Source organism: Podarcis raffonei, chromosome 1 (genome assembly GCF_027172205.1).
Source record: "Podarcis raffonei isolate rPodRaf1 chromosome 1, rPodRaf1.pri, whole genome shotgun sequence".
Lineage (NCBI taxonomy): Eukaryota > Metazoa > Chordata > Lepidosauria > Squamata > Lacertidae > Podarcis > Podarcis raffonei.
This window is the reverse complement of record NC_070602.1, coordinates 109939020-109966546: the sequence shown is the minus strand read 5'-3', so window position 1 is coordinate 109966546 and position 27527 is coordinate 109939020. Positions and strand designations below refer to the sequence as shown.

The 27527-nt window shown below is 43.5% G+C and overlaps 1 protein-coding gene across 3 annotated transcripts in view; it reads right to left on the bottom strand.

The window, feature by feature from the left end:
* Positions 1–27527, bottom strand: part of B3GALT1 (beta-1,3-galactosyltransferase 1) — a 359452-nt gene that overhangs the window by 79671 nt on the left and 252254 nt on the right. For 2 of the 3 annotated variants that reach the window (XM_053408803.1, XM_053408792.1), the window contains exon 4: positions 19060–19179. The exons of the other annotated variant lie outside the window; for it this stretch is intronic. The gene's annotated coding sequence lies outside the window, so the exon portion shown is untranslated. The remainder of the gene's footprint in view (positions 1–19059; positions 19180–27527) is intronic. 3 annotated transcript variants of the gene reach the window in all.

Sequence of the window (27527 nt, the reverse complement as noted above, 5' to 3'; positions counted from 1 at the left end):
TTCTGGGTTAGCGGAGTCTGTAACCTTAAGCATATGTAACCTGAAGCGTATGTGTAGGCTCAGGAGCAGAAGCACAGGGGAGAGAGCAAATAGAGAGCGAAGGAGAGGAATCTGAGGGGAGCGTAGGGGAGTATGACAGTGAGCCGAGAGATTCCATGAGCTTCTCCAGCGAATCAGAAGATTCCCAGAAGGGGGCGCCCATGGTAAGGGCAAGGGGGGTCCCAGGGGGGACGCACCAGAAGCAAGGGGCCAGCGGGGACTCCCAAGGGAGCAGCGGAGGATCAGGACCAGCTCCCCCACCAGAGCGCAGTGGGGGGGAAGAGTCACATGAGTCAGGACCAGCCTCTCCTCCAGCGGGGAGAGAAGATGAGTCAGGGCTGACCACGCCCCCATCGGAAAGTGGGGAAACGGAGGGCAGGTCAGGTCCAGCTAGCCTCCCCGAAGGAGGGAGCAGTGACACAAGTGTAACGGTCAGAAGGAAAGTGGGAGGCTGCGCGCGCGCGCCAAGTTCAAATGTGCAGGAGCGCGGGACAGCAGAAAACCCAGATTGGGAGCCAGGTCCTAAAGCCCGAAGGAGGGAGGGAGAAGAGTCAGGGGACTCAGTGTCAGAAGAGTCTAGGAAGGGTGAGACCCCGACGAGCAGGCGGACTCAGAGGAGGAAGGAACAGAGGAAGAGGTGGAGCAAGGCTAGAATCTTAAACTGGTGTCAGGGGGGAGGAGATTCAGACGGAGCTTCGGCGGTCTAAGGTTAGAGACGTAGCGTTGCACGTTGCGCGTGTGGAAGTGAAACTGAACTTCAATAAAGACTTTTATACTAAAGAGCGAAGCAGCGTTGGTCTTCTGTGAGCTGGGACTTCGGGCAGCGCTGACAGTATGTAACCCGAGGTACCACTGTATTAAGAGTGTCAGGTTGGCATCAAGGCAACTCAGGTTCACATTCCTACTTAACTAGCCTAGACTACCTTTCCAGGGTTGTTGTGAGAATAAAATGGGGGGAAGGCGAGCATGTATGCATAAATGAACTCCCTGGAGGAATCTATATGAAATAAATAAGTAAATATCCCCCTCCTGCCAAAAGTGACAGTAGCACAAACAGATCAATCTTCATTAACCACTTCTGTGTCTTCTCCAGCCAGTCTCTTCTAGCCAGTTGTTTTTTATTGGCGAAATAATGTGCAGAACATTTTGTGAATTTCCAAAAATGCTTAACATAATAATTACCATTCAGATATAAATCATACCTCTACTCTAAATTTCAATACTGTTTCCCACTGTATCATTTATGTATTTATTTCATATACAACTCACCATTTACGATGACATCTGAAGGCAATGAGCCACGTAAAATAGCACATAGAAGATTCAAAAAAAGGGGGGGGGATTCATACGAAATATACAACATCCCCCCTCCCGAAATCCAAACTTCAAACACAATAAAAGTAACAAGCACTTAAAAACATAGGTTATTTCTAGCACTATTTCATATTAAATAAAATGAGTCCTATCCCAGGCATACTCAGAGTACACCAGTGAAATAAGTGAACCGATTTCCATGAGGTTGTTCTGAGTAGGACATACAATGAGTTAATCACCCATTAATCTGATTTACAATCCTGATGACACTTAATACTTTCATATGTTTCATAATAACCGAGCATTTAAAAATAAGTGACTTCGGATTTAAAACATTAATCAGGAGTATCGAGAATACGAGACCAAATGACATGAATTCTCATGTAAAAATGCCATAGTCAACATTCTATCATTTCTTACCCTGTTCTTGCCCTCTCTGACCCTCTTATTATGTTTGTTAATTTAATCATATAAACTATATCCCATATTTTTGTTACCCAGCTCTCTACTGAAGCTCTGTCCCCCCTCCCCCATTCCTGACATACAGTCTTCTAAGCTACTATCATCCAGTCTCTTCTGTAGTTGTGTCAGAGATCCCACACCCTGTGGATCCCAATAGCTGCACTGTGAAGTGGGAAGGGGGCTTTCGAGTTTTGAACCTGATGGGTCTTGCCTGTAAATTGGTGAGCTAAGAGCTCCCTGAGGACAAAGGAACTAAAAGATGGCTCAAATTTTCATGCGCTGAGCATATTTTTCTATGTGCATGTGAGGTGGGAATCGTATTTATAAGGAGCCAGGCAAACACTGGTTGATGTGCTGTGGGTGGCTCCTCAACACTTTATGTCCTCATGCCCTTGACATTTTATTGTCAAGTCTGTCTCCTCTCAGAGAGACAATTCCTAGAGTGGTTTAACAATCTACCCCTCTTCCAAGGGAACCCTGAGAATTCTAGCTGTGGGAGGGCAATAGGGGCTTCCTAACAACTCTCAGAACTATTAATATACCCAGAATTCTTTGGGGGAGGCCATGATTGTTTACAGTGGTTTGAGGGCTTCCCCCCCCTAGCCAGAACTCTGCCACCTCGCAGGTGGGCACTGTTGCCATTCTGAGAGAATGAGAGAGGTGTTCATGGTGAGTTCTGGCACCTCTTTTTCTAGAAAAATACTACTGAGTGGCATCATAGTGCTTTTAATGTATGGTGTGAAAGTGACCTAAACTCAGTGGTGGACTTGGGTATTATGGCACCCTGTGCAAAGCCAAAATTTGGTGCCCGCCCCAGCCCTCACGCTGCCTTCTGAAAGGAGGGTAAAGAGGTGACCAGCTTTGGGAAGGAGACACGAGGGCTCTGGGACAGAGTCCTAGAGCTGTCTCACCTCCTCCCCAAATCTTAGAAAGCGCTAACTAGGCTTTGGGAAGGAGATGAGAGGACTTTAGGACCCTGTCGGAGCCTCACACCTCCTTCTCAAAACTCCAGTGCCTCACTTACCAGGTTTTGAGACAGTGCCCCCTTGGCCCTGTGCCCAGTGCATGCTTGCCCAACCCTAAATCTGCCCCTAAGTTGCACGTCTCTGCAGTACAAAGTTCACTATAGTGAATGTCCACCTACATATGGCAAACTATGTCAGCTGTTAATTGGCTATCAGTGTGCAGAATCCTGTTAAATGTCTGGCCATGCTATCCACATGGCACGAGAGAGGGTGGTGATCGGAAATGGCAGTACCATTGTACAAGATAGAAGAGAGGAGAAAGGTTTCCCAGTTGTCATCTCCTCCTCCTCTAAAACCTGACAAATAGCAGGGAAATTATTATTTCCCAATGTTTTTGTCAATTTTGGATAGCGGTTTGATGCAGTACCTCTCTGAGTTATTACCTTTTGCTTGACATGCGTCTGAATAAGATTCTCGCTCCTCAAATGAGACCGAATAGCCGTTTTTCATGCAAAATGCCCATGCTGACATTCAAAGAACGATTTTTGCCTATTTGTGGTCGAAATGTGCAGATACTTAAGCAGATCCTGTTATCTGGTGGTACAGCAGAAACATTATGCTGTGATTTAGAGGGCTGAAATCTAACCAAGATGGATCGTCGGAGGCACATTAAAATGAATACTTAGCAAAAGTTTGTGATCGAAGCAGCTATATTCATTTCTCATCTGTCCTCCCCCCTGCCCCACTTAGCTTTCTGGTGTGTGTGTTTTAATTTTTTTAAAAAACACTACTGCTATACGTTATACAAATATGATAAGCAGAAATGACCTTCAATACTGAAGTGATATTTTTTTGGGGGGGGGGATTGGGGTCAGGAGAGACATGGGCTACAGTCTTAAAGCCATAATATTGTGATGTGCATGTGGGGTTAAGAACCTTTGGAAGTTTCTACTCCATAAATGTACTGTAAATGTTGACTGCTGCTAATAATAATAATAATAATAATGGGCCGAACAGTTCTATGGATTAGACTGCCCCTGACATACCCCCACCCTCCTCCACAACAGCCTCTCTGCCATTCTTCTGAAAGCATAGGGTTGGTCTCCAAATGTAAATTCCTTAAATAAGCACTTCAGAGGAACAGACAATGCACAAACCTTGCTCTTTCCTTGAATGATGTAACATTTGTGTTGTGTTTATTTCCCCCTGCATCAGAGATATGTTGATGGGAATGAGCAGATCACAAGGGGAAGGGTGCCAGAGCACATGCTTTACATAGGGATCAGTTTTCTTATGTTTCCAGTCAAATCTTTCCATTTGTTTGTTTATTTATAAGAGTTTGTACTCACCTGTTACCAGAAGGTCCCAGGGCAGGTCACAATAATAGAACCATATGTTCTAAAAACAACTAAAACCGTTTCAAACTATTTTATGAAAAGATTCAGGTAATATTGATACGATACGATATGATACGATATCTTTATTGTCATTGTCCCTTGCGGAACAATGAAATTGAAAACTACATAAAACTACATAAAAACTACATAAAACCACCACAAAACTACATAAAACTACATAAAAACTACATAAAACTACATAAAAACTACATAAAACATTCAAAACCCCCTAAAAACTCTAAAACCCCATTTTAAAATACACTATACTACAGAGACCCCTTATGCTGCGTTTAGAACCAGAATTGCATTAGCGTAGAAACTGTTTTTCAGGCGGCCAGTCCTGGCCTTTATAACCCTATACCTTCTTCCAGAAGGCAGAAGCTGAATGAGATAATTTCCGGGGTGCATACTATCATGTGCTATCTCTGCCGCTTTCTTAAGGCACCTGGCAGCATAGATTTGATCTAAGGTGGGAAGAGTGCACCCAATAATTCTCTCTGCAGTCTTTACAACCCTGGATAGCATTGTTTTTTCCCTGGCCGTGCAGCTCCCAAACCACACGCACAGACCATGAGTTAGTACGCTCTCCACAGTGCAATGGTAGAATGCCATCAACAGGTCCTTTGAGAGATTGTTTTTCCAGAGGATTCTCAGAAAATATAACCTCTGCTGTGCTCTCTTCACCAGGTCTTTGCTGTTCTCTCCCCAGGTTAGGTCATCTCTCAACTCCATTCCTAGAAATCGAAACACTGAGACCTGTTCCACGCACTTCCCCTCAATAATAAGTGGCTGAATATTCAATTTACATTTCCTAAAGTCCACAATGATCTCTTTTGTTTTCTTTAAGTTAAGCAGTAAGTTGTTTTTCCTGCACCACTCCCCCAACCGCTCAACTTCCTTCCTATAGGCCGTCTCCCCCTCTCCAGCCGTAATTAAACCAACCACCGTTGTATCATCTGCGAACTTAATGATCTTATTACTGGGGTATTTGGGGGCACAGTCAGCTGTATAGAGCGTCTATAAAAGCGGGCTCAACACGCACCCCTGCGGCGTCCCCGTATTCGTGATGAGATCCGCAGAGATGTGGGAACCCAACCTGACCCTTTGGGAACGGTTTGATAGAAAGTCTAATATCCACCTGCACAAACATGGTGGAAGTCCCAGGTCTAATAATTTGGGCACCAATCTATGCTGAAGAATAGTATTAAATGCAGAACTAAAGTCTACAAATAACAGTCTCGCGTAGTTCCCTTGCTTCTCCAAATGAGTCAGGACAGCATGTAAAGCCATTGCCACAGCATCCTCTGTGGATCTCTTTGCCTTGTACGCAAACTGGTAAGGGTCAAGTCCCACTGGCAGACAAGATAAGATGCGCTTCCTCACCAGTTTTTTGAAACATTTCATTATAATGGGTGTCAGCGCCACAGGGCGAAAATCATTCAGACTGTCTATCTTTGATGTTTTTGGCAGGGGTATAATGGTAGCGGATTTCAGACAGGGTGGAACAGTGGCTTGGGCCAGAGACTGGTTAAAAATCTTCGTAAAGATTCCTGCCAGTTGGTCCGAACAATCTCTTAGCACCCTGCCAAGCCACCCCATCCGGGCCCATAGCCTTCCTCGTGTTTACCTCCTTTAATATTCGCCTCACTTCTCCCTCTTCCACCCTGGCAGCATTTCCTGTAGGTAGTGACGCCAATAGCTCTGGCATCCCTGTTGGAGTCACTGTTGGTGTCACCTCAAATCGGGCAAAGAAGGTATTCAACTCTCCCACCAAGGAAGCAGTACTCTCTACCACTGATGAATTCCTTGATTTATAACCAGTCAGATGTTGGACTCCCTGCCACATTTGTCTAGTATCATGATTTCTCAGATGGTCCTCAATTTTTCCTCTGTACTCCGCTTTTGCTTTCCTGATACCCCTCTTCAAGTTCGCTCTTTCTATGCCATACAATACCCGGTCCCCAGTTCTAAAAGCATAATTTCTGGCCTTCAATAATCTCCTAACCTCTCCTGTCATCCAGGGCTTCCTATTCGGATACAACTTATCATACTTTTCCCTGGTGACATTTGCTGTGCAGAATCTAATATAATCCAGGGCCGTTGATGTATAAGTTTCTAGATCTTGATGGTCGAAGATATTCCATCAGATACCAGGTGATGCAGAAGACCTCATTTTTGAGACTCCACAGAGATGCCGCCAGTAGATAATATTGACCAAGGTGGACATTAGCCTGAGCTGGTAGTTTCCAGTGTTTGTAAGCAGGTCCCTGTTTTCATTACTGAAAATCTGGAATGTCTGCTGAATTGGCCCACAGTCAACAGTTGGTGGGTTTAGCAAAGTATTACTCAGAGTAGACTCATTGAAATGAATGGACCTAACTTAGTCATGTTCATTAATTTCAATGAGTGTAACTCTTGAATAAAACTTAGTTGACTACCACCCAGTGTTTCTTCAGGAGAATACCGAGGCGTGCTAAAGCTGACGAAAATTGTTCCTTGGCGTTTTGCATTACGCACAAACACTCTTCTTGCTGTAAACCCCCCAGTCCCTCATCACTTTCACAAACACTGTCAATATTTTGAAAAGAAGCAGCCAGGCAACTCCAAGCGAAGAAGGTATTTCTGGAGAAATGCTGATGCGGTGATACCATTCCCTGGCAATCCATTAGTATGCGGTGTGTGCCTTTTTGCTGCATGACACCTTGTCAAGAGATAGAAAAATGTCTCTTCACCCCACCCCAAATAATAACATAGATGAAATAAGCAGAGCTGGCAGGACAGGAACAATTGCATATTCCTACAGCAATTGATTAAATCAACCCCAGAATTACTGTCTCCTTAGATGTGTCTCGAACGTTGCAATCTCAGGAAAGGCATAACTGCCTAGTAGATACGCTTCGAAATGGGGGAAAAGCCAGTTATCTCTCTGATTGGCATTTTTGAGGGTGCTGAAAACGAACTCTTCCCCTGAAAACTTGCTATAATGGGCCAGACTTCCCCAAAGCAACACACAAGGGATGCATGCTAACCCCCTGTGATTTCACAGAATCAACGAATCTTAAGAGTTGGAAGTCTAGCAATGCAGGAATCTCAGCTAAAGCATCCATGACAGATGGCCATCCAACCTCTGCTTAAAAACTTTCCATAAAAGAGAGTCCACCACCTCTTGTGGGAGTCCATTCCACTGCCAAACAATTCTCACCATCAGAAAGTTTTTCCGAATGTTTAGTCGATACCTATTCAGTGGTACCTCAGGTTAAGAACTTAATTCGTTCTGGAGGTCCGTTCTTAACCTGAAACTGTTCTTAACCTGAGGTACCACTTTAGCTAATGGGATCTCCCGCTGCCACCACACAATTTCTGTTCTCATCCTGAAGCAAAGTTCTTAACCAGAGGTACTATTTCTGGGTTAGTGGAGTCTGTAACCTGAACCGTCAGTAACCTGAAGCGTCTGTAACCCGAGGTACCATTGTATTTATAATATTAGTATATCTCGCTAGTGAGTGCATCTGTATGAGTGAAAAGACCCTCCTGCCCCCCGAACCTGCATTATAATGCTTTCCTTCCTTGCCAAGCCCTACTGACACAGGGCATTCTGCTGGTATCCTATGCAGCATGCATTGAGCAAGGCCATTGGTCCATCGATGTCTGCACTGATTGGTGGCAGCTCTCTGTGGCTGGAGGCATTCCTACCTAGAGACGCTGAGGATTCAACCAGAGAGACCTGATCCATGTAGAGAAGATGCTATGGCCCTTTCCAGTATACCTCCTCCACCTGTGAGGGCAACATCTCTCCAAGTGCATCAAGTAGCTTATTTACTGAGAGTGCCTATGAAGATGCAGGCCACTGTTAGAATTCCTGCTCCGTGATTGCAGTCATGGGATTTTTGTCTATCACATGATGGTATATGTTTTGACTCCGCAGAGTGGGAAGTGACGGAGACAGGATGTTTGTGTTACTGTGTTCCATGAAGTGGGACTATTGTCCTCCCCCCCTTTGCTGCTTGATGCTAGAGAGAGAGGGAGCCATGTTGCAGTGCTCCGTGTGTGTTTATATGTAAAAAAGTAGATTAGCCAAAATGCTGAGTTGCTGAGGTCTGTTACGCATGATGTGCAAACTCTGTGGATCCCTAAGTGTGCCGGTGTCTGTTGGCACCAGTTGCTGTGATGTTCGTGCAGAAGAAAGCTTTTGAAGCTTCTGAATGAAAACCAGGAGGGAGAGAACATGCCAGTTGGGCATGTGTCTCTGTCAGGGTCCTACTTGAGTGTAGGCTGAGCTCCTGATAGCCACTGGGTGCTGCAGCATGAGGAGTGGGAGGCCTCAGCTTCCTCTGAAGGGCCTGAGGTGCTCCACTGGGCCTGACATGTCCCTGATGTGCCTTGTGTCTGGGCACGGGGCTGGGGAAGGAGTAAAGAGAATGACAGCAAAGTCCTGTGGGAAGTTCTTTTCACTCTGCTCCTTACTTCAGCAGTGAAAGGATTTCCCCCTACGAAACCACTTCTCACTACTCTCATTTTGTTTTCATTCCCCCCCTTATTTTCAGTTAATTCATATTACATGTTAATTGCCATACACCTTCACCATTATACGTAACATGAATACAGTGGTACCTCGGGTTAAGAACTTAATTCGTTCTGGAGGTCCATTCTTAACCTGAAACTGTTCTTAACCTGAGGTACCACTTTAGCTTAATGAGGCCTCCCACTGCTGCCGCGCCGTCGTCGTGCGATTTCTGTTCTCATCCTGAGGTAAAGTTCTTAACCCGAGGTAATATTTCTGCGTTAGTGGAATCTGTAACCTGAAGCGTCTGTAACCTGAAGCGTCTGTAACCCGAGGTACCACTGTATATTATTTCTGCAAATTTCCCACATCTAAGCCTGCAACCACCTCCCCTTATACCCAAATGCCCGTGTGACTTCCTTCACCCACATACATGATATCCAACTTATTACTTAATAAAAACCTCTAATATTGTGTTCATTTTTATTCATTGCAAAAGTCATTCATCTATTAAAAAAAGAGAGGGAAACATAACTTCTTAACTTAATGGGTTCAGTCTATACTTATCCAGAGATTTGTATGGTGATTTTGCAGAGGACCCCTTGAAGATCTGAGCAGGATCTGACCACAACCAAGCACTATTTAACAATAAGTCAATTTGATGCCAACAGGAGACATTTAAGTATGTGCTTCTCTCCATGTATCAAAGTTAATGGAACTTGACGGTGCTGAAATTTGGCTTATGTTTAGGATATTAGTCACCTGTCCTGATTATTTCTGCTCTGAATACTCCACAGGTGCTTCTATCTCCACCCTTAAGGTACATATTTCCAAACAATTCAATTTTTGTTGCAATGTAATGGCTCGGCGTTGTTGTTTTGGGACACCGCCTGGTTGGAAAGTTCACCTGAATGTCTCTTTTCAAAAAAGTTCACGCAAATTCAGTAGTTACGCTACTTGTCTTTTGATAGCTCCCTTCCCAATGGGCAACTTATAGGGCTGAATGGATAAACAAGCCTTTATTATTTGTTTATCTGCATTCTCTCTCTGCTTGTGAGGCTAAGTAGAGATCTCCTTACATCCTGGAAGCTTGTATTTGTTGTTCTTTGTCTGTGGACAATTGAAAACTGTATTTTAATTTATGTTTAAACCCAAGTTTGCTTTTTGAATGAAAATAGGAGCATTATCCACAGGGAAGGCTCCCGACCGACTATCAGGCAAGAATGAAGTACACACCAGATAAAGCTCCCAGCTTATACACCCTCTGGGATGAAATTATAGAAACAGATTTAGAAATAAAAGTCGTTATTTGTGCTGTGAAGTAAGCTTTTTTTAAAAAAAAAAGGAGGAGGAGGAAAGGGAAAAAAAGATCGGTTTCTGCAAAAGAAAAGAATTTCTGCCTCCAGGATCTTATCAGCGCAGCCTTAATTTAGCAAAATCCTTCTTACGCCTAAGCCCCACATATAGTAAAAAGCAAGGAAGCTAAGCAATAGTAGGAACCTTTCTTTCCTTCCTAAAAATCCTATTTTTAGAGGAAAGCCTCCTACTGAAACAAGGTGTCGCTAAATGTTGGATGGAATATAAATCTTTTACAATGCTGCTTGCTCATTTTGATTGCTTTCTTTGATTCCCTCCAATGCTTCCTTCAATAATTTAAATTTATTTATTTATTTCTTCAGGTACCTTTTCTTGGCCAATGCTTTGAGGTTTCTTTTGGCATATTGATTTTGTTCTTTGATATTGTAGCTGTTCCACAACAGCCCATGTCAAGGAGAGACAAGTATCCGATATTTACACTTTGGACCAGTGCTTAGAAAGTACATTTTTAAAAAGGAACCAGTTCCAGTTCAACTCCATCCTTTCACAAAATTAACTAGTTTCGTTCTAGTTTAGTTCAAGTTCTACCCCCCCAATGAACTTAATTCATCTTTAATTCATTCAACAATAATGGGAGCTACGTCTGAATGTGGTTTGGAAAATTCCAAACAAGTTCATCCCAAGCAAAGAGGAAATATATCACCAAAAAAAGTGGGCAAATAAGGTATGTGTACAGTTCTGGAGGTCCGTTCTTAACCTGAAACTGTTCTTAACCTGAAGCACCACTTTAGCTAATGGGGCCTCCTGCTGCCGCCGCTGTGCGATTTCTGTTCTCATCCTGAAGCAAAGTTCTTAACCCGAGGTATTATTTCTGGGTTAGCGGAGTCTGTAACCTGAACCGTCTGTAACCTGAAGCACCTGTAACCCGAGGTACCACTGTATATGCATATGGCAATTTGTATGTATAGAATATGTATACAATTTTAGAAATAGTTGCCATAATGTAAAGATTTTTTGAACAAAACATACCTCATCCTAGTGTTGCAGGAAACTTGGGTTCCTGTTTGGTGTGCAACTTCTAGGCTCCACCTCTCCCTTCTCAGGATTATTCATCTTTAAAACCAAACTTGACCACCCCCGCATTTAGAAAGGCACCTGTGTAAGCCAAATTTATCATCTTGCCATCTGCACTATTGGAAGGCAGATACAGAACTAGATTCCCCGTGGCGAGTGGATCTGCCCATGGAAAAGAGGTCAAATTAAAACCGTAGGTAATGTTCTTTTCGCAGTGCAGATTTTATTCAGGTATCAGAGCCTCCTTCATAATCCCGCTTGTATGAAAAGTACCAGGGAGGATGGAGGAATATTTTTAAAGTTACTTCTTGTCTGACTGGAATCCCTATGTCACCAGAAATGTAGCTAGTTTTGGTGCAACAGCCGTAAGTCAAAGAAACCAAAAGACTACACGGCTCCACAGTCATAATCTGACACAGCTCACAGTAAAATTCTTCTATTTTTTTAAAAAAACTTTTAATGGAGTTTATATTTCCTTGGATGCATATTTTAAATCTATTGAATTAGTATATTGATTGTTAAATTCCACTTTGACCGTTTTAATGTTTACGGAAAAATTATGCTGAATTTCTGATTTTATATGCTGGCTGTTTAGCCGTAATAATAAACATTCATATCTTTAAAACAGACAGTCCTCCAAACAGAGGACTGTAGCCTGTAAAGTAGGACACATGGCAACTATTAATTAAACAACCACTTTCTTATTTCGGTTTAAGGGAAAAGGAAAAGTCAACCTGGTTTTCAACACACTGTAAGCTTGAATAAATTCCTTAAACCTTAAAACTACTGGCCATATTAGATCCTACCACAAATAAGGATCCCTCACATGAGAAGTGACATTTAAAACTGGCTTCAGAGCTTAGGCCTGGCTGAGTGCTAGCTCCAAGTCTATTCTGTCGGGGAGCACCAAAGACAATACCATTGCTCGGAGAAAGCAGAAATGTCAACACAGCCATCAGCAAGGCATTTTGCTCCCTGAGGTGGAGCAGCAAATCCCCCCTTTTCCCAAAAAAATGAATCAAGATGGACCCAAGGCAGGTCAAGTTATTTTGGTACCTAAGGCAGAACATTCCACAAGCCTTTCTCTCGACTCCCTAGCAGTAAAAATACAATAAAGGGGCCCCTGACCATTAGGTCCAGTCGTGGCCGACTCTGGGGTTGCGGCGCTCATCTTGCTTTACTGGCCGAGGGAGCCGGCGCACAGCTTCTGGGTCATGTGGCCAGCATGACTAAGCCACGTCTGGCGAACCAGAGCAGCGTACAGAAACGCCGTTTACCTTCCCGCCGGAGCGGTACCTATTTATCTACTTGCACTTTGACGTGCTTTCGAACTGCTAGGTTGGGAGGAGCAGGGACCGAGCAACAGGAGCTCACCCCGTCGCGGGGATTCGAACCGCCGACCTTCTGATTGGCAAGCCCTAGGCTCTGTGGTTTAGACCGCAGCGCCACCTGCATCCATGCAAAAATACAATACAATGCTTTAAATAAATGGCTGTCCTTTCATTTCACCAAAACTTCGCTGATGGAGGTAGCCATTTCACTCTGTCTAATGGAAGGGCCAGCATATAACTGATGCAGATGAACACAAACATCTGCATGTGCCGTCCTCATCTGCAGGGCAATACCATGTGGTCCTGACTGGAATTGCAATCATATCATACATTTAAAGAACAATGGTACCACTTTAAACAGGAATGGCTTCCCCCAAGTAATTCCAGGAGCTGTAGTTTGTTAATGGGGAGCTATAGTTTGTTAGGAGGCCCCTGTTCTTGTCACCTATCTACAGTTCCCAGAGTTCCCCATGAAGAGGGATTGATAGTTAAACCACATTGGGCTGGGGGGGGGGACAGGGGGCTCTTTATAACAATAATAATTTATTGTTTATACCCTGCCCATCTGGCTGGGTTCCCCCAGCCACTCTGGGCGCCTTAACAACTCTCGCCAACCTTAACAAATTACAGCTCCCTGAATTCTTTGAGGGCAGCCATGACTGTGTAAATTGGGATGATAGTGCTTTAAATCTATGGTGTCAGTGTGGCCTAGATGCATCTTGTCATATGGATGGATATGTATAGCACCACTTGGGACCAAAAGTTGCTGCGATGAGCAACTAGTTGTTTGCAACCATTGCTGGGTTAAAGCTTTTAAGTGTTTCCCTGTTAAGAATGATGGGAGAACATATGGTTGGGTGGTTTTAGCGTCTCAGTGACTGAATGTAGAGCACTGTACCCTTCAGGTAAACATCACATGGCAACGAAACCGCATTTTCCAAGCCACTACCCTCATTTCGTACTTGCAATTATACCCCTCGTTCTAATTCTGTGCAAAGGTTAACAAACGTGATCTGATGAAAACCAAGACCCGAAGCATTTTGGAGTTGTTGTTATTTAAATCTAACAATTCTGAACATGGTAAACAAAGCTCTCTTGAAATGTTGCTAATAAATCAGGATAGGAAAATTAATGGGAATTCATGAGCACTAAATCAATGCTCATCAACAGGAGCAATTTAAACCCAACCCTTTGGCTGAAGGTCCATGCAGTTTTTAAAAAGAGAGCAAAAAAGCACAAGAGAGAAGATCTGTACAAGCCATGCCAAAGTGTGAACTCTATTGGAAATCAGTGGAGATTTTACCTACAGAACTGAGGCCACCGTCCTAATTATGCTTACTAGGGAGTAACATGTCTTTAACAGCCAGGAGGAGGGCAAGGCTGCCCATAAGCCAACACTGAACTAGCAAAGACATCCTATTCTATCATCATCATTTTTATAACCTGCCCATCTGACTGAGTGGTCCCAGCCACTCTGGGCGACTTCCAACATATATAAAAACATAATAAAACATTATACATTTAAAAAATCCCTGTACAGGGCTCCCTTCAGATGTGTTCTAGAGCAGGGGTCTGCAACCTTTAAGACAAAAAGAGCCACTTGGACCCGTTTCCGAAGAAAAAACAACTGGGAGCCGCAAAACCATTGCGATATTTAAAGCATGCGCGCCGCTGCCCTCCGATCTGACAGCGGGCGGGAAGGTGACGTTGGGACGGTGCGTGACTAATGCACGCACCGCCCCCATGCGACGTCACAGCCAGTACAGCGCCCGCCACAGTGGGGAGTGTCGGGGCGCACAATGCGCCTCCTCCCCTCGCTAGTATCTGCCCCAGAGCCGCGGCAAAGGTGTAAAAGAGCCACATGCGGCTCCGGAGCCGCGGGTTGCTGACCCCTGTTCTAGAGGTTGTATGGTTACTGATTTCTTTGGTTCAAGGGTTACATAACATCATAGACTCCAACACTTATCTGATGGAAATAGGGAAATCCTAAGAAAAAGCAGGACATTCTATGATCAAATAAAAAACCAGGACTGCTTCTGTAAATCCAGAACTGTCCCTGGAAAAACACTTGCAGGGTCTGTAATCGATAACCCTGCCTTCCTTCTCATCCAGGTATCTGTTTGTTTCATAAAGTGTAAGACCCCTTGGGCACTCACCTGCATCAAAATTGGACTTTCTATAGGGCCTGTTGCAATGTTAGATAGCAGTCTTGTCATAAGGGACCGGTAAGTACCTTGAACACCATGAGAAAGCAGGGCACATTAAAGCCAAGAGGACATTAACCTGAAGTGCTCCCATTCATATAGTGGGAGGATTGCGCTTGTCAAAATGTTGGCAACTGCTTCTTATTTCCATCGTAATAAATACATGGTTGCAGCATTTGCTTTCAAATCCACATACTGGCAAACCACTTCTGTTGGTGGGTATGTGCGGGAGATCTTCCAGTGCAGGGCAGTGGTTAGAGGCCTGTATTGTGACCTGGGTCCAAATCCGCTCCTATCCATGAAGTTCACATGGTACCCTCGGGCCTATCACCAATGCTCAGCCTCACCTACCTGATAGGACAGTGATGACATGGAGAGCCAGAGAACACTTGGAGGAAAGGGGGGGTATAAATACAATAATTAAATGAATAAATCTGCTACCACCAGATTCCTCTTCTGTGTTAAGAATAACTGGCAGTGGTATAACAGAGGAACATTACTCTTAACAGTGGTTACAAACAGTGCTATTTACTTAGAAAAAGAGGTGCTGGACCTCACCACAAATGCCTCCTTTGTTCGCTTATAAAGGCAAACGTGCCCACCTGAGAGGACCCGGAACTTAGTTCCAGCTGAAAAAAACCCCTGCTTACAAATAGAGGTATGCAACACAAAATGTGGCAGCTGAAAATTGCTGCTTTTGTGATTTGGAAAATGTGCAGAAGGATCGTGGTCTCCAAGTATGCAGAGACCATTGTAATCCCAGACCTAATAAAACATCTGCCTGTCACAGTCCCTCGTCTATATTTAAACCAACAGTGCTTTATTCTTTTCTAAATTTACTTGACTGTTAAGCCATTGGCTCGGCATTTATTTTGCGCACACTTCTCGAAGAAGACGTTTTATTTTGTATGAAAGTCAAATTCAAAGCAAACTTGATTGCACAGACGACACAAGCATCGATTCCCTCTGTAGCCTCAGATAAAAAAAGAGGAAGGAATATGCTAAGTATCTGAAAGGGAGGCAAAGAGAACTGTCTTGGTACATCTCCCCCACCCCCTGGGAATCAAATCAACAGTGAACAACTTTCTTCCTGCTGAGGACTTTGTGGGACTTTTGCTCCCACCCAACAGGAATCAGCCAGTTCTTTACAAGTCATCTCAACTGCTTTGTGTACCCTTATCCTTCTAGCATTCCGAGTCTTCTTCACTCTTTTTTTCTTCTTCCATTGCACATTTTACTGCATACTTCCTGTTTTTGCAAACTGTCTATCTTCAAAAGCCGCTCAAACTGTTGCTACCCCCTTGTTTACACCCCTTCCCCGGGGCTCAGAGATGCATTTGCTGATTTGAGAGGACTCCTTCTGCAATTTCACTCTATAGTTAACTCAGCAGAAGCTATGCGATAGCACAGGCAGCGGAGTGACTGTCTTTGGTCACGGAGGGCGCTCAGCACTTCTGTGCCAAACGAAAAGCGGAGAGCCCAAGCATGACTGCTGGCATCACTATGTTTACTTGGCAATGTATCAAGTACTTGGCAAGATTCACATAAAAATTCCAGTGGAACTCTACAATGCTCTCTCACAAAGTTCATTCTCATGTTTTCTTTAGCAGCAAAAATGCACCCAAGTTAGAAATACATAGGAACACATAGGAAGCTGCCTTATCTCGAATCTGACCATTGCTCCACCTAGATCATTATTATCTACACTGACTTGTAGATCCTCAGGCAGAGGGCATTTCAGCCCCACCAAGAGATGCCAGTGATTTGAACCCAATACCTTCTACATGCAAAGCAGACTCTCTGCCTCTGAGCTACAATCCCTCGCCTTCATGTTCATTTATTATAACTTGCCTTTCCATTAAAAGAAGAAGCAGAAGCCACAGAAATCGTAGCCTCATAGTTAAACACAGGAAGATCTGATTATGATCCATATACTATTTAATTATACTCTGCCTTTATCTCCACTGGGCCACAAGGTACCATATGATGCCTTAGTGTTGTAAGCCCTCACTCTTGCCTCGTGAACAAAATATCCACAAACTAATAATACCACAAGTTGAATTGACTGTATCAGTTCGGTGTGGCCAATATTTTGTTTGAATGCATTTGTCCCATGGCAAGAGCTACTATCTTCCACATCAAAGAGAGGCCTTCGTTTCAGTAGCTTGCCATGGTGTGATAAATACCAGCGCTCAACACAGGAGGGCACATTTACACAAAACATTCCCCACGTGAAACTGATATGGTACTGCTACTTTGTAGTAACTTTATCACATCACATAATACCTTCATTGCCATTACTGTTTTAGTCTTGTCAAGAACTCCACAGTACGTCGCTGAACAAAATGCATGCTAATACACGACCAAAGTGCTGTTACACTGTTAGCTTCATTCTGCTGAGAACTGTGGAGCTACTGGAGCAATGGGGCCTAAGGCCATTTTCATAGCGGATAATAAATGCTGGAGACAGGCATGCACAGGCCATTTTAAATAGCTGCAATGGACAGGTCGGATACAGGTGACAGGAGCGAGCCAGCAGCAAATTAAACCAAGTAAGTTGGAGTTAACTCTTTATTAGCAAAAACAAGATCTGCACAGCAGTGTCAGGCTTCATGAGCACACCTGTGGGCATCACATTGGTGACCTTCGCATAGCATCATGGAGGCAAATTGTCTGATTTACATTGGGAGCTTGGGCTTGTATCCAAGGCAGCACCAAGTAACTGTGCAAGGATTTACACTTGCCCAATGAGAATTTCCTCCTCCTCCTCTGCTGTGGGTACATTATATCCTCCCAAAATCTGCTCCAGAGGGTTGGGGGACACACACATAATTTGGGGTGCATATGGGGAAATGTCCTGTGGCACAAATGTAAATCCACGGGCTGATGTGACATTTCCTGCCACTGTGTTGGATAGAAGCCTATGTGTGTGCAAATTTTTGAGATACTCACCCTATTCACCTGTCACGGAGATCAGTATTAAAACTTTCATTGGCTTTAATGCAACTTAATTGTTGCTTTACATCTTGAGATTAGGAGGAATGATTAATATAAGCCATTCAACGTTGACTTTCATTTTTAAGTAGTTCGGGCTTTTGTTATAAAATCGATAAATGGGTTGTACCTATTGAAATGCACACGTAAAGATCTTCAAAAGCACTATCCATACCTTTTAAAAGTCGTCCATGTCACTAGCATTAATCTCCTGATGGAACTATTACTATATTTAATGGTATTACTGCAACTTTTTTTCCTTGGTCCCATTTTCATCTTGGGAAAGTGCTTTGATGTCTAAGTTAAACTCATTGCATATTTGTAACTCTTCTTACAGCATAAAAGCTTATTTGTGTGTCAAAGGGGGAGGTGATTCATTACTTTCAATTGACAAGAATCACAGAAGAGAATGCACTGCAGAAGTGTTTGATTTTGTGTCTCATTTTACAGTGGCAGAAATAATCAGTTGACAAAGGGAAGGACTGTGAGGATAACCCCAGCTGTGTGCTAAATTAATTAATGCCATCACGTTTTGGAAAATACCTTGGTAATAATTAGGAATAAATTAAAATTTGATCCTGTTTGCTCTAGCGCTGTAAAATGCCTAATTGTAGACAGGAATGGTAATTGTATCTTTGTGGTGGCCGCATGAGGCTCTTAAACACAATGCATAAGAGAGAATATGGTTGAGTCAAGTCCTAGTAAATCAAAAGAGACAGACGTCTAATTCCAAGGACATTCTAAGTGAAACTTCAGTTTCCAAAGAATTAACACACACTTTAAATAACTGGCTAAATGAGATGCCACACTCTAGGATTTCACTGATTAAATAATGTTTCTTAATAAAGCACCTCGTGATGGAGAGCATACTACCAATTAACAAAGACTACATTTTAATCTAAACACGTCACATTTATATTGTGGAAATATACACAACTGGGAGAAAAACCCAAAAGGCTTACAATTAATTTCTCATGGCATATTCATGCCAAAGTTAAGTGCTTTTATAAGTTCCATTGATTTTACAGGGAGAATTGGCCATACACTTAAATCAATGGGATTCGAAAGTGCTTCACTTTGGCTAGATCACAATGTCAGCTTCTAGACTTTTATGAAAGTTCATTCCCTCTTTCCCCCCAACTTGAAGCATTCACCTAGACAAATTCACCTGCAGGAGGAACACATCCATTGCATTTGCAAGCTGCACATAGCTATACCAAGTATTCCCAAGATCACAACAGTGTAGACCGGGGGGGGGGGGGAGAACCCAACACTATCACATGTGAGTGATTACATAAGACACACAAGCCATTAAGCACAATCAAAGACGTAATCCAATTGTTTTCCATTCAGCAAAAAACAAACAAACCCCAAACTTGTGACAGAATGCATGCAACCAAGTATCTTGCTGTACAGAATTTAAGACCCACAGATAAATGAGTTAAGTGGCAAAGCACTTACCATATACTTGGCATCATCAAGTGAAGTTTGCCCAAAGGTCCCGAAAACATTGCCAACAGCTGATTAAAGGATGACCTGGGGTTCTTCTTTCTCCCCTTCTTTTCGTCAGAAGCGCATCATCTGGAATCAGAGCACATTTTGTTCATACTTAAACCTATCCTGCCCTGTTGTCGTTTTAAAAAGGACTGCTTGTCCATGAAATAATCAGGCTTGACAAACGGCCACCGAATGTGAGGCCGGTGCTTCTTCTTCAGAAGGCTTCTCCATGTGTGCGTGTGTGTGCCTACGTACGTAGGTGACTGATACAGGGCTTGTGTTAGGAATTTAGATTCCATTTCATGAAGCAGGATTCCAGCAGACTGAGTTAAAGAAACAGATGGGAGGAAGAGCAGGACAGATGGGGGGTGGAAGGGGGGTGGTGGAGAGAAAGCAAGCAAAAGGACCGAGGCTGAAACTGTTTTCATTACCTGGGTGTTTTGCGATTACGGAACAACCAGCATTTGGTTTATTGAAATGGGGGAGAAAATATCGGAGTTACAAAGCAGCTCTGCTTTATGGGAGATTCCATTTTAGGAGGTGTTTACTGGCACTCGGTAGTACTTTTCATTCAAGTTACAGAAATGATACTGAAGTCCTCAAAACCAATTTCTGGGCATGATTATTGAACGGTGCACACAGCACAGTCACCAGTTTTGTTTACATATTCTGGGTTTCACCCCCCCTTTCCTAATGAAATAAAACACCAGCAGGTGTTTTGTACTCATTTGACATCTATGCCGGATCTAAGCAATGCTATCCATCTTTAGGTGCCAGCTAAAGACCTGCCTTTCCCTTCAGGCCTTTGAATGTGAAGGAATTGGCTGACAGATGGCAGAGGTTTTATCTAATTGCACCGAGTTGCTTATTGTGTTTTAATGTTGCCGATTGTTTCATGTGCCTTATTGCTGTAACTGGCCCTGGGTTCACGAGAACGTAAGGACAGCCCACAAGCAGGATCTGAGCACAACACGACTCTCCACTCCAGTGGTTCCCATCAAACGGCTGCACAACAAAGGGTGGGACACAAGTCTTTCAAATGAAAATGCAACAAAATGAGGCCCTTGAGAAGGTGTGTGCCAGAGGCATATGGGGGAGGGACTTTGGATCTGTAGGATCTAAAGGCGCCCCCACATTCAATCACAGCATACCACAGATAAGGGAGATGAACTACACCAGTAGCAAATCTGAAATATTTCTCCTCCAGCCGAAAGCAACTTGAGATATATATATATGTTTTAAGTTCAATGGAAGAGGGGGAAAGCCATTCCTGCCACCTCCTCGCTTGAGCTTAGAAAGCTACTTCACCACACACCCTAGACTTCCTCGCGATTGCTCTACATTTGAATGGTTGCAGCTACGGAGTGTTCCAGAAGCAACTGAAAATGAATGTACAGGGGAATCAGAGGGATGCGCACAAGTCCGTTCAGCCCTGTTCCACCCCCTGCTCTGCCCCTGTCCCATTCTGCCCCCGTTCTGCCCCCTTTTGGTGCCGAAAACAGCACACAGGTCAGCAGTCGAACGCATGCTGATTGTGCGTGAGTGGGGAGGTGCCTGTCTTGCAATTTTATTGGTTATATTTCTCCAAAGAACTCAAAATGGCATACATGGTTCTCCAATGGCCACATTTTATCCTCCCAACAGCTTTGTAAGGTAGGTTAGGCTGAAGGACAATGACCAGCTGAAGTGAACTTCATAGCTGGGTGGGGATTTGAACCCCGGCTTCCCAGGGCATAGTCTGATAAACTAACCACTGGACCACACTGCTTCTGAGACACTCCCTTAGCAAAATTAGAACCTTCCCCTCACCAAGAATGCAGCTAATTTCAACTGAAACAACAGTCATCATGAAAGTCATCATGGCTGTGACTCAATGTTTCATTGGCATCCCCCATGGTGCTTTGCAGCTTGAGTCCACATTTGCCAAAGGTCTTGACCATCATGAAGTTAAGTTTGCTTTGGGACACTTAATGCATCAAAGGAGAATCCTTAGAGGTTAGACAATAATAGATCACTGTTATTCAGCATGGCATAAATTCTTCTCCTATGTTAGCTCAGATGCAAAGCCCACTAAATCCTCAGTTTCCTAGGTAAACATATGGAGAGGTCTTTATAGAAAATTAAACTGCCTTTCTTCCCTTCCTTTGCATATTTTATTAACAATTGCTGTATTAAGCTTGTATTGCACATTTCGTAATTTTCCTGTTTCCTTGCTGTCCCCCATCCCCTTACGTTCAACCACTGGTATTACTACCGTACTATGCCTTTATGCAAGTCTGTAAAACTATTCTTATGAAAAAATGTCAACAAAAGTCTTTACGAAAAGAAGTTTGCATTCAAAGGTGAATCTACCTAATTCACACTTCCCCAAACAGTATGTGAACCAAAATACAGCCATCCCTTGAAATTTGCACTTTTATGAATTTTGCAATGCTGTTTGCCAACAAAATAGCGTTGCTTAGAGAAATGCTCAGAGGAGGAGAAAGTGTGCATAAACGTGTACATTAGCATAAAACAACATACACAAATATATTCAGTATTGGGAACTTGCTTGCAAAAATATGTATGTCTGGAAAGAAATGTGTATCAAAACATGCAGATGGGGAGAAATGCCCACTTTTTTAAAAAATACATTCACAAACTTAATGCAGAAATGTGGAGAGCTGAACTTAACACTCGAAAGAAAGAAAGAAAGAAAAGAGAAACTGAAAGAAACCAAAATTGAGAGGCTCATCCATCCTTACCCTGCACCCTCCTGGAAATTCAAGCACCCTTCCTAATTTGTTCCTATTGTATTTTGTTTTAATCTGCACAGTGCTTCATGGTAGCAGCTATCAGCCCTGAGTGCTCACTGGAAGGACAGATCCTGAAGCTGAGGCTCCAATACTTTGGCCACCTCATGAGAAGAGAAGACTCCCTGGAAAAGACCCTGATGTTGGGAAAGATGGAGGGCACAAGGAGAAGGGGACGACAGAGGATGAGATGGTTAGACTGTGTTCTCGAAGCTACCAGCATGAGTTTGACCAAACTGCGGGAGACAGTGGAAGACAGGAGTACCTGGCGTGTTCTGGTCCATGGGGTCACGAAGAGTTGGACACGACTAAACAACAACAACAACAACAATGGATTCTCTGTTGTAAGGGGCAGTGGGTGCTCTGCCACCCTCCCTCCCTCCCTCCCTCCCTCCCTCAATCCTGCAACAGAGATCACCCTGCTTCAGTAAGCTGACACATGAGCAACCACTGCTTTGGACTGTAATGTTCACTTTTGTGTATGCATGTATATTGAGCCTCCTGCAGAACTACATACATGGTGTGTGTGCAAATGGCAACAATGGTGCTCACTTCCATTTTCAGTTCAGAAGCAGGTCTCCAGTGATGGTACTGGTCAGAGCGCTGTCCCAGGGATAGTGACAGGGCCCTGTTCATTGACACCCTCCTTCCAAGGATGACACGTGGCCTTTCTCATGAGCCAGAAGGCACAAGCGAGACAGCCGAATGTCAGGAGGTCATATGTTTAAATGTCTCTTAAAGTGAATCCAAAGTTGAGGAGGCAGGGGGGAAGTGTAAGCCGTACTGGGAGCAAGAGAATGGATGGAATGAATCTGATGGATGACTTACAATAAATGTGTTTTTCAGGGCCTCAGGAGAATGAGCAAGGGTGAATTGATCTGTGTCTAATTGATTTAAAATCAACCTTTTTTGTGCTAGAGGAGGTAGATGAATTGATCCAATTATTAAGTGATAAAAAGTGCAAAGTCCCTGAACTGGAAGTTACTGAGAAGTCGGCTAACTTAAAGCAGGATTATCAATGAAGAGGAAAAGAAATTATCTGCAATACATTCATCTGGATATTATTATTTTTTTAAAAAACCTGCTGCCTTGTGGGACATCTTTGGGGGAAGAAAAGGCTAAGGAGTAAACCCTACACAAATCTGGAGTCCCTAAGGTGGTTGGATGGTGTCTTGTATGCCTCCTTTCAGCAACTCCTGCAGCTAGGTAAAGGTAAAGGGTAAAGGGACCCCTGACCATTAGGTCCAGGTACCTCAAGTCTCCAATTCCTCTCTCGGTGACCTCATAATCCTGAATTTACTGTGCTTTTAATCTAAATGGACAGTGGTGGGGGTTTGTGAAGTTGGTACTTTTAAAGCTTTTCTGAGTTTGGCCCCCTTCTTCATTTCCTCATCTTCTAAACGTATATTTCAAATTATAGGGAGCATTTCATTATGATAACCCTGTTGAATTGCTCATTTCATCCTATTTCCATCTCTGAATTGATGAATTTCATTCATCAATACTCTTTTATCCGTAAAACTCTTTCCCAATCCAATTAGGCTGCAATCCTATATCCATTTGCTTGAAAACAAGTGTCAGTGAACTCAAAAGAGGATTTCTTCTGAGTGGACATGTATAGGATTGCATTGTTATACTTAGCTTTTTATTCTCTGAGAACAGGGTTTTAACTGCTTAACAGATGCTTTTCAAACATTACCTCATGAAAGCGACTCTTGGATGATTGAATATTATGCTGAAGGGTTCCCCCCTTTTCCTTTCCCCATCTTTAGGCCACAAATGAGAGGCACTTTAAGAAAAAAAAATTCCCCAGCGGTGCAGAAGAAAATCAGTCAATTTTTAGGGGCATCGGGTTCACTAGAAAAAAAGTAGTGAAAGCAACTTCCTCTTGGCATCTTCTTGTAAAAAATTTCTAGAAGCTTCAAGTGGCAGCACAGTTCCAACTCGCAGCCTGGCAGCAGACTCGTTATCCCACAATGCTTTGTTACTAGGAACAACGCTAAATGTAGGGATATTGTTGAGAAAAAGATGGCCGCTTCCGCTGGCCAATGGTGGGGTCTGCCATCTTTGTTTTTGTAAAAATGTCACATTGTGAAGCATTATGGCAAAATATGGTGGCTGCTGGGCCACTGGCTGCAGCTCCACAACTGCTTAAAGTGGCGGGAAATATATATACATATATTATACATATATATACATATATTTCCCAAGACTTCTCATAATATATGTGTGTGTATGAAAAAAAAGTGTTTCCAGTGCTGTTCCTAGGACGTCCTCTCCTGAAAATTTCCACTTAACGTTATTCCGCCCCTCTCTGTTTTCATATTCTTCTTGTTACCGTTATTACCTCTCTGTGGGATTTCTACAAGATGGTTTATGTTTCACTTCCAAACTTATATTCTATTTATGAACTTCAGCAGACAGTGCCCGCCTTTGTGTAGCCCCCACATACAACAGGGATTTGGGGAAACTCTTCAGTTTTGGAGAATTAATAGTGAAAAACCCCTGGAATGGGGGAACCTTTCTCCACTCTGAACGTAATGTTGAGATACTGAGACTGACGGCCGGAGGATGACTGACAACAAGATGTGAAGATTAGGGAAGTACAGAATGGTGTACCTAGAAAGGGAGGGAGGGAGGCAGGCAAGAGATACACAGAGATAAGAGTGCAGTCATTATCCTGTGACCTTCCCTGAGACCTGCAGGTATAGGGTGTTATACAAATTTAATAAATGAAAACAACAACAATAACATTGTGCTGGGAGAGGCATCTGCAGCAACCCTCCATATCCCTATTACAGGTTGGAGGGCTGTGCTGACACAGAGTAACTTAAAGCAGCACTGCAATACAGTCAAGCATTAATATTGTAGGCCAGAGGTGAGACTGAGACTTGCTGTGGATTCCCAGCCCCAAACTGTCATACTTCTCAGGTTGTAGCAAAGGTCTATCAACTTAAATTCCCTGCTCAGACTCACAGATATTTTCAAAGTACAGTACATTATGGTGTTGTAATACATTCTTGTAGCCATAAAAGGATAGCAATGACTTAAAATGAAAACTGTCAGTTTACAGAGGTCCTCTGGGAACTTTTGTTTTCCTGACGTCTGCTGAATAATCCCAATCTTGGCTCCCCCACCCCAAGTGACAAGATATATGGGCTGGAAAACACCAGCTCTCCTTAATGCTCCGTCTCAGCAAAACACTTTCCCAAGTCGTTTCTGCCAATTCATATCTATGTTTACCTCACAGAGATATCTGGGTATCAGCTGGATTGTTCTTTGTTCTAATGTGCAGGGATGAGACTCCCTTCAATTACTGGGCTAGTGTTTATAGACTGCTTCTTTTTTCTTAGCTTTGTAATTACAATGTTTTAGCAGCATTTTATGGTTTTAATTGTTTATATGAGCCACATGGTAAAGGTAAAAGACCCCTGGTTGGTTAAGTCCAGTCAAAGGTGACTATGGGGTGTGGCACTCAACTCACTTTAGGCCGAGGGAGCCGGCGTTTGTCCACAGACAGCTTTCTGGGTCACATGGCCAGCATGACTAAAATGCTTCAGGTGCAACACAAAGCCAGAGTGCACGGAAATGCCATTTACCTTCCCACCGCAGCGGTACCTATTTATCTACTTGCACTGGTGTGCTTTTGAACTGCTAGGTTGGCAGGAGCTGGGACAGAGCAATGGGAGCTCACCCCGTCACACGGATTCAAACTGCTGACCTTCTGATCAGCAAGCCCAAGAGGCTCAGTAGTTTAGACCACAGCGCCACCCGCATCCCTTAAGGAGCAATGGCCGGTGGGGGGTGAGGTATAAGTCAGCTTTCTTCTCCTTTTTTCCTCTTAAAATGCAAAGTGAATGGCTTTCAAGAACTGCATTAATAAAAGGGAAAAAAGTAGTTCATAAAATGGCAAAGCATTCCTGCTGGATAATAACACAGTTAGAAGGAAAGGTGTAATGTTGTCAAGGGCGATGGCACATGAGTTGTCCAACTGGTGCTTGTGACACCCTCACTCATTCCACCTCCCACACCAGCTCAATGTAAGTACTAGCTGGGGGGAAATTTGCTTTTCCTTGGCAATAAAACATTGTGCTTTTGAGTGCAGTGAAAAGGTTTCCTCGAAACAGTTCTGCCACAAACAACAACTGTACATTTATTGTGCAATAAAGCAATCATTTGGAAGTTCTGAAAAGCTATTCAGCTACTATATTGCTTGCTGACTTTCTCACCTTCCCTTACATCCATTTTTACCCTACAGCGAGGGAAGAATTAGTTTTGCTTTGTATTCATTCTTCACACATTCATTCAGTCTTTGCACAAGACACACAAGTATCACTGAGCGGAAACTGGCATGTATTCACTGTGTACACACTCGTCATGCCTTATGGGTTCTGACACGTTTGTTTCATTGCACAGACATGCTGTAGACACACATGGACAACTGCTGCTCTCCCCATGTGCACATGCTGTCAATTATTATTATTAGAATTTATATACCGCCCTATACCCGGAGTTCTCAGGTAGGTCTCAATTAAAGTCTGCTCTCAGTATGTGATGGTGTGTTGTTGGCATCTGCCTGTCTCATCAGACAATGGAGTAGATCTTGGGGGGTGAAATCAAACCACTGCATTAGCAGCACCAAAGTGACCTCCACAGGGCACAAGCCTGGGCACCGTATATGGGACTCCTGGGCTGCCCAGACAAGAAGACCCCTGGACAACAAGACCCTCCTCTCAGCCTCACTGTTGTGGTCCAAAGGAAAGAAGAACAATATTTTGGCACAGTTTGGTTGCAGGAGTTGCTGGCTGGAGGCATCCAAGGCACCATCCAATCGTGTGCAGGGTTTACTCCTTAGCCTCTTCTTCTCCCAAAGTTATCCCACAAGAAGAAGAAGAAGAAGAAGAAGAAGAGGAGGAGGAGGAGGAGTTAGGATTTGATATCCTGCTTTATCACTACCCTAAGGAGTCTCAAGGGACACGGGTGGCGTTGTGGGTTAAATCACAGAGCCTGGGGCTTGCCGATCAGAAGGTTGGCGGCTCGAATCCCCATGATGGGGTGAGCTCCCATTGCTTGGTCCCTGCTCCTGCCAACCTAGTAGTTCGAAAGCACGTCAAAGTGCAAGTAGATAAATAGGTACTACTCCGGCGGGAAGGTAAATGGCATTTCCGTGTGCTGCTCTGGTTCGCCAGAAGCGGCTTAGTCATGCTGGCCACATGACCCGGAAGCTGTACGCCGGCTCCCTCGGCCAATAAAGCGAGATGAGCGCCACAACCCCAGAGTCGATCACAACTGGACCTAATGGTCAGGGGTCCCTTTACCAAAGTTATTATTTCTATTTCAAACGATTCCAATAATCAAGGGGACTGGGACTTTTAAAGAATGGCAAAGAGTGATTTCAAGGTATATCTGGCAGGGTAAGAAGCCAAGAATTCAGTTTAAGTTATTAACTGACGATAAAGAAAGAGGAGGCTTCGCCTTGCCAGACTTGAAACTGTACTATGAAGCCTCATGTCTCTGTTGGTTAAAGGAATGGATAAAATTAGAAAACACAGAGTTGCTAGACATAGAAGGATTTGATAACAGATTTGGATGGCACGCGTATCTATGGGCTGAAAAGAAGAAAATCCATAAAGGTTTTGA